Source organism: Tupaia chinensis, unplaced genomic scaffold, assembly GCF_000334495.1.
Source record: "Tupaia chinensis unplaced genomic scaffold, TupChi_1.0 Scaffold000311_2, whole genome shotgun sequence".
Classification (NCBI taxonomy): Eukaryota; Metazoa; Chordata; class Mammalia; order Scandentia; family Tupaiidae; genus Tupaia; species Tupaia belangeri.
In genome coordinates, this window is record NW_006159803.1 from 6,408,853 (window position 1) to 6,416,724 (window position 7,872).

Consider the following 7,872-nt stretch of genomic DNA (forward strand, 5'->3'; position numbering starts at 1 on the left):
TTAAATTGTCCTATTTTGAAAAAAAGGACAAAAAAAAAAAAAAACCCTCTTCCCTATAATGAGTCCTGAGACTAAGTTCCCGAGATTAAAGGAACGACGTAAACTTATTTCTTGGGTTTTGTTTTTTATTTACTTGCTGGAAGGCATGTTTGTTCTCCAGACTGGGTGTGGAAGAAAGAGGGAGAAAGCATCCTCAGTGGGCATGGTCATGCTGAAATCCTTTCTCCTCCATTTCTCTATCCTGTCAGGATTTTGGGTACACATGTACCCAGCATGTTTTTGAAGCCATTAAGGCCAGAATTTAAACCATGGTTGGCCATGTGGTATCCAGCTATCTTTTTTTCTTTTAAAGAATTATGTATTTCATTTATTTATTTATTATTTTTAATTTGACCAGAGAGAGAAAGGGAAAGTGAGGAAGCAAGCCACCAGGCCTAGAACTTGAACCGTGGTTGGCCATGTGGGAGTCCAGTGCCCTAACCACCATGCCACCTGCTAGCCTGGTATCCAGCTTTTTTTTTTTTTTTAAATAAAGATTTTTGCTATTAAATGCATGTGCTCATGAGAGAGAAAGAAAGTGAGAAATCATCCCCCAGGGGTATGGCCATGTCTCAATCCCGTCTCCATTCCCCTCTCAGGATTTTGGGCATGCACACATGTGCCCTGCATGAGTTTCAAGCCACTGGTCCAGGACTCAAACCACAGTCGACTATGTGGGAATCCAGCGACATAACCACTATGCCACCTGCTGGTCCCAGTATCCACCTTTCTTAATCACTAGGCTATGGGGCAGGCCCTACTGCTTGGGTTTAATCCCTATGTTCTGTTTAATACAACAATCCACTTATCTGTACACCTATCAGTCTTTTCAAGCAGCTACAGATCAAAGGAAAGACAAACAGCTGGATTCTCAAACCCATCACCACTTTTCATTAAGCAAAAATGACAAAATTTGTTTCAAAGCAAACATAAAAACATTCTTTTTTTTTTTTTTTTGAGAGATTTTCGCTATAGGGCGCGTGCGCTCGCCAGACAGAGAGAGAGAGACAGAGAGACAGAAAGCGAGAAATCACCCCCCAGGGGGGATGGTCATGCCGCAATCCCTTCTCCTCCATTCTCCTCTTGGGATCTTGAGCACACACGCACACACGCCCGGCGTGAGTTTTAAGCCACCGGGTCTGGGACGTGAACCGCGGTCAACTACGTGGGAGTCCAGCGACATAGCCATTACGCTAACTGCTGGTTCCCCATGAAAACATTCTTAAAGGAAGTTTACTAGTTAAGTTTTTTCTCCTGTTCTGCCATACCCATCCACACTGAATCCCAAAACTGGAACCGAAATGTACTTTAAAGCATGTGAAAGAATGAAAGGAATTTAATGAACACTAAGACCCAAGCACCTGCTGGAAAGTTCCTGTGGTTAGGTACATGAGCACTAAATGATAAGCTTGCAACCCACAGTGCAGGCATCTCCTACTGCGTTTCTATTAGTGATAATGAGGAGTGCAAGTGACAGTCTGGCAAAGTACAGACAGACAGTGCCCCCTGGAGTCCACTCTGTCTACAATGAGCAAATTTAGATTACAAAATTGGGGCTGTCATCAAGATCCACCTTTGCAAGGCCTAACTTATCATTCCTATGTTCTCTGCAGAGATTCTGCAGGAAGAAAAATTCTTGAACTGCAATAATAAATTTATTTTTTTAAACTTTCCACTGAAAGATTTTTATCATAAGACTTTAGTTCTAATTTAGGGTTTATACCTTTCTAAATATTATATCTGAAATTGAAATTTTTAAAATTATAAACAAATACATCTACTTGTTTTCTATAAGTTTTCTCTTCTTTTTTTAAAAAAAAGAATTTTTTTAACTTTATTTATTTATTTATTTTAATTTGACCAGAGAGAGACAGAGCAAGAGAATGAGGGTGAGACAGAGAGAGAAAGTGAGAAAGTAAGCCACCAGTTCTGGGACTGGAGCCACAGTCAGCAATGTGGGAGTCCAGCACCCTTAACTACCACACCACCTGTCAGCCCCTTTTCTTCTTCTTTACCTTAAAGGCTAACCAGTTATTCCTAAAATATGGTAAAAAATGTTTTGAAATGTCCTCCATAAAATATGCAAAATCACAAGAACCATTCTATATGATGAAATCATGGGTAATTTCTTTCCTCCCTCTTCACATTTTTTTTTTTCTTTTTAAAAAAGTATTGTTGGGGTGAATTGTGAGTGTCTCCTGCTGTGGCGCTGCCTCTGCAGCTCTGGCTGCAGTGAGCTAGGCGGCCGGCATGGGCTGGTCTCAGAATTTATCCCACAGCTTGTGGAGAGTGCTGTCAAAGGAAGTGAAGGTGCATGTGGGCACTGATGCTCTCGGGAACAAGTACTACTATGTCCCGGAGCACAAGAACTGGAGAGGACAAATTACTCGAGAGAAAAGAAATGTAGAAGCAGCAAATAAAAAAGAAATAGACTATGAAGTAGGAGATATCCCACCAGAATGGGAAGTTTGATTAGAAGAAGAAAGACTCCACCTACAATGGGAGTTCAATACCCGTATCAGCAACTTAGCCTTAATATACAAGATGATACCATGAAGAAATTTAAGGAAGTATTGGGAGCAGGTGGCGTGGTGGTTAAGGCGCTGGACATTCCCACATGGCTAACCATGGTTCAAGTCCTAGACCTGGTGGCTTGCTTTCTCACTTCCTCTCTCTCTCTCTCTCTCTCTCTCTCTCTCTTTGGTCGAATTAAAAAATAATAATAAATGAATGAATAAATTTTAAAATTAAATAATTTTTTAAAAAAAGAAATTTAAGGAAGTATTAGAGAATGAAAAATATAGAGAAGTCAAAATAAAAAAGTGAAGATCTTTATGAAAAAGAAAAACTCATCAGTAAAGAGACCAATGAGGAACTTTTGGCTCCACCAGTTCAAACTCAAATTAGAGAGCATGCCTCTGCTACATACTTCAGAAAGGAAGAACCCCCCAGTGGCTGCCACCAGTACTGGTAAAATGTTTCAGCCAGGTTCCTGGATGCCACAAGATTGCAAGAGCCACAATCAGTGAATACACTGTGATGAAATAATTTCATTTATATGAATGTGACTATTTTGACAAATTAAAGAAGAACTAAGTTAAAAAAAAAAAAAAAAAGTATTGTTGGGACCAGTAGGTTGCATAGTGGTTAAGGCTCTGGACTCCCACATAGTCAACCACAATTCGAGTCCTGGACCAGTGGCTTGAAACTCATGCCAAGTGCCAAGTGCATGTGTGTGCATACCCAAAATCCTGAGGAGAATGGAGGAGAAGGGATTGCAGTGTGGCCATCACCTCTGGGCATGATTTCTCACTTTCTGTCTCTGTCTTGCCAGTGTGAAAAAAAAAACTCTCAAGAAAAAAAGAAAAGTATTGTTTCAGGGCCAACAGATGACCTGGTGATTTCATTCCTGGACTCTCACATGGCCAAGTCCTGGATCTGGTGACTTGAAAATCATACTGGGCATGTGTGCATGAATGTCCAAGGTCCCAGGAGGAGAATGGATTGTGGTGTGGTCATCTCCCCGGGGCGGGGGGGGTGTTGATTTCTCACTTTCCTTCTCACTGTCTCTGTCTCTCTCCAGTAAGCAAATGCACCCTATGGCAAAAACCTCTTTTTTTTTTCTTTTTTGGATAGGTTTTGCTATAGAGTGCATGCGCTTACCAGAAAGACAGAGAGATAGAAAGCAAGAAATCACTCCCCAGGGGGATGGTCATGCCACAATCCCTTCTCCTCCATTCTTCTATCAGGATCTTGGGCACTCATGCACATGCACCCAGTGTGAGTTCAAACCACCAGGTCCCGGACTTAAACCACGGTCGACTACATGGGAGTCCAGTGACATAGCCATTACGCCAACTGCTGGTCACAGCAAAAGCCTCTTTAAAAAAAAAAAAGGATTGTTTCTAGGGGCCAGCAGATGGTGTAGTGATTACGGAAGCTAGATCCCACATAACTGTTTGTGCAGTTCGAGTCCCTGATTCAGCAGCTAAAGACCATGCCAGGCATATGTGTGCATGCCCAAAATTCTGAGAGAAGAGTGGATTGCAGTGTGGTCATTTCCCCTTGAGGGGGAGGGTTGATTTCTTATTTTTCCCCTCACCATCTCTCTCTTGCAAATGTATGCACTCTAAGGCAAAAACATAAAAAGAAAAAAAGAAAAGAAATTCAAGAAAGAAGCAATCTCATAGCACAGTGGTTAAGGCTCTACATAGGGAGCTAGATACCACGGGGCTAACTGTAGTTCAGATTCTGGCCCCAGTGCTTAAGGAACATGACAGGTGCACATGCATGCATGCCCCAAGTCCTGACAGGATGGCAAAATGGAGGAAAGAAAACTGAAGTATGACTGAATCCGAATAGAAGTTGCTTTCTTTCTAGCAAGTGCACAAGCCCTCTAACAATTGAAAAAAAAAAAAAAAAGTAGGAAAAAAAAGAATACAAGAGAGGGCTGGCCTCATAATGCAGCATTGTATAGAGGGAGCTAGATCCTACATGGCTGACTATGATTCAAGCCCCAGTCAAAAAACACATGCCCGAGATTATGACAGATGAAGATACGGAGAAAAAAGGGATTTTGTGACCAGGCATTGTTAGGAGGGTACTTTCTCTTTCTTTCCCTCTCTCTCTCTCTCTCTCTCTCACACATACATACATCCCCTCTGGCATAAGAAAAGAAAAAAGGATACAGGGATGAGGAATAAGTTAACCCCTTTAGGGAGCAGAAAGCTATACCCCAATGTGGGTCACTATGCAAGATGAATGGCCCAATTTACTTAAGAAATCTTCAGAAGAAAAAAAGTGAAATGTGAAGTCTTAAAAATCTTAAGAGACATAACACCAAATTCAGTATGTGACCTTTGTTTAGATCACACTTTAGATTAATTACAAAAAGTTATTTTTCAGGGGTTGGCAGGTGGCATGGTGGTTAGGACTGTAGACGGCCAACTGTAGGTTCAGTCCTGGACCTGGCACCTTGCTTTCTCATTTTCTCTCTCTGCCTCTGTCTCTCTCTGGTCAAAATAAAAAGTAATAATAAAAAATGTTAAGCTATTTTTCAGACAATATTGGAAGTCTGGATATCAACTGGATATCAGAAAATATTAAGAAATTATTGTTAATCTTGTTAGGATAAAGGCATTATGGTTAAATTAAAACAAAAGCCCTAAAACAAAACAAAAACCCTTGGGGCCAGCAGGTGGCATGGTGTTTGAAGAGCTGGATTCCCACACAGCTGACTATAGTCTGAGTCCCGGACCTGGTGGCCTGCTTTCTGACCTTCCCTCTCTTGCTTCCTATCTCTGGTGAGCACACTAGCCCTATAGCAATTAAAAAATACTAACAATTAATAAATAATTTAAAAGTGACCCTGAAGGCTACTCTAATACGTTATATGAAGAGACTTCAAAAAGTTTGTGGAATTAAAGTATGAGTTTATTGGAGGCAAAAAATTTAGAAATCCATGCTTAATTTTTTTATAACACCCATTTTCCATGAACTTTCTGAAGGCTCTTCATACCACGGTGAACTCCTTCTAAACTATTAACAGTAGAAAACCAGAATGGGGTGCCAGACTATGGCCTGATGGTTAAGGTGGCTGGATCGATCCCATAAGGCGAAGTGCAGGGTTCGAGTCTCAGACCCAGCAGCTTGAGAGACATGCTGAGTATATGTGCATGTCTGCCTCAAATCCCAAAAGGAGGGAGAAATGGAGGAGAATGATTATGGCGTGGCCATACCTCATGGGGGGGGGGGGGGATGATCTGATTTGCTTTCTCTCTCTGTGTTTTGTCAAAAAAAAAAAAAAAAAAAAAAAAAAAAAGCAGAATGAGGGTGGGATGGGGGAATGATCAGATGACATCCAAATCTTACAGAAAAGATGGAAATTAAGTCTCTTTCCAAAGCCGATATGAATTTTTGCTCAAATTATTCTGCTGTATTAGAAACTACAGACACTAGATATCCTGAGCCAGCCACAGCAACTTGAGAAAACAGCAGCTGTGTAACGCAGAGCCAATAAAATCAATGACAAGTTGAATCCTCCACAACGAGGCAGACACAGAAGCAGAACGAGACAAAGAGAAAATCATGCTGCTTAGAAAGTCCAGAACGCCTTAATTCAGCATAAAGTCTAGGAGAATCCCTGTACAGTTCAATCTTCATATTTTTGGTTGAAGTAATTTCCCAAAGAATGTTTATCTCTAGCATGAATTGTCTCAATCCACCAGGTTAACATACACTTCTTTAAAAGATGAAAGATTCAAATAGCCTTATTATCTTCTGAGATTTTTAAACATTTTTGTTTCCTAGGTGATTGTGCATACTATAATAATTTACTTACTTGAACGGACTTAAAGTTCCTCCTCTGTTGATTTAGTTTGCAAGAATTAACTAAATCTTCATATCAGTTCAAATAATCTACAAAGACAGGCTCAAAATCCAATAAGCTAACCATGTCCATATGAAGAAAATAGGGAATAAAATTAGTAGAATTCTTTGCTTCTAGGGGTACATTGTCACTAGCTCTTTCCTCCCAAAAAACTGACCATCTCTTATGCCACTCACCATGAAATCTCTGCAGCAAGTATTCCATGAGGGAAGTCAGTGGCAATACCAGGAGAGCCAAACCAAAGGCTACATTGAAGTTCAGAAATCCATTAATGAAATAGAAATACCAGGGCTCTGTACCTGAGGGAGACAAAGAGGCAAGAAATCATTAGAGGATGTCTTCAGCACCTATCACAGTGCTTGACCCAATGTTCTGTTCAAGTAATGCTGATGATCCAATGCCTCGAGTGAATGGGAGTCCACAAGCTCACTCTTGCCATGAGCTGCCACACAGGAAGCACAAAAGCAGAAGACGGGAAAACAGTGGGATTGGCCATGACGATTTAGAGAGAAATCAAGTTTCAAATATTTAGCTGGTTTTCTATACTGACCACTATATCTAGCCCAAATTACGATGCCCAAATGGAACTAATACTTTTTCAGAAGCGCCAATTTAAATAGCTTTACGGACACAAAGGGCTACAACAAAAATGCCATTTGAATTGAATTACTCTCTCTATATTCTGTACACTAAAGGAAAGAGTAAGTAATAATAAAAAATGTTAAGCTATTTTTCAGACAATATTGGAAGTCTGGATATCAACTGGATATCAGAAAATATTAAGAAATTATTGTTAATCTTGTTAGGATAAAGGCATTATGGTTAAATTAAAACAAAAGCCCTAAAACAAAACAAAAACCCTTGGGGCCAGCAGGTGGCATGGTGTTTGAAGAGCTGGATTCCCACACAGCTGACTATAGTCTGAGTCCCGGACCTGGTGGCCTGCTTTCTGACCTTCCCTCTCTTGCTTCCTATCTCTGGTGAGCACACTAGCCCTATAGCAATTAAAAAATACTAACAATTAATAAATAATTTAAAAGTGACCCTGAAGGCTACTCTAATACGTTATATGAAGAGACTTCAAAAAGTTTGTGGAATTAAAGTATGAGTTTATTGGAGGCAAAAAATTTAGAAATCCATGCTTAATTTTTTTATAACACCCATTTTCCATGAACTTTCTGAAGGCTCTTCATACCACGGTGAACTCCTTCTAAACTATTAACAGTAGAAAACCAGAATGGGGTGCCAGACTATGGCCTGATGGTTAAGGTGGCTGGATCGATCCCATAAGGCGAAGTGCAGGGTTCGAGTCTCAGACCCAGCAGCTTGAGAGACATGCTGAGTATATGTGCATGTCTGCCTCAAATCCCAAAAGGAGGGAGAAATGGAGGAGAATGATTATGGCGTGGCCATACCTCATGGGGAGGGGGGGGGGGGGGGGATGT

General features: G+C 40.7%; 1 protein-coding gene and 1 pseudogene across 3 annotated transcripts in view; one reads left to right on the forward strand and one right to left on the reverse strand.

The window, feature by feature from the left end:
- LOC102479989 (alpha-1,2-mannosyltransferase ALG9) overlaps positions 1–7,872 on the reverse strand; it is a 107,095-nt gene that overhangs the window by 49,610 nt on the left and 49,613 nt on the right. The gene's annotated exons all lie outside the window — the stretch shown is intronic.
- On the forward strand, positions 2,290–3,068 carry LOC102480981 (NADH dehydrogenase [ubiquinone] 1 alpha subcomplex assembly factor 2-like; annotated as a pseudogene).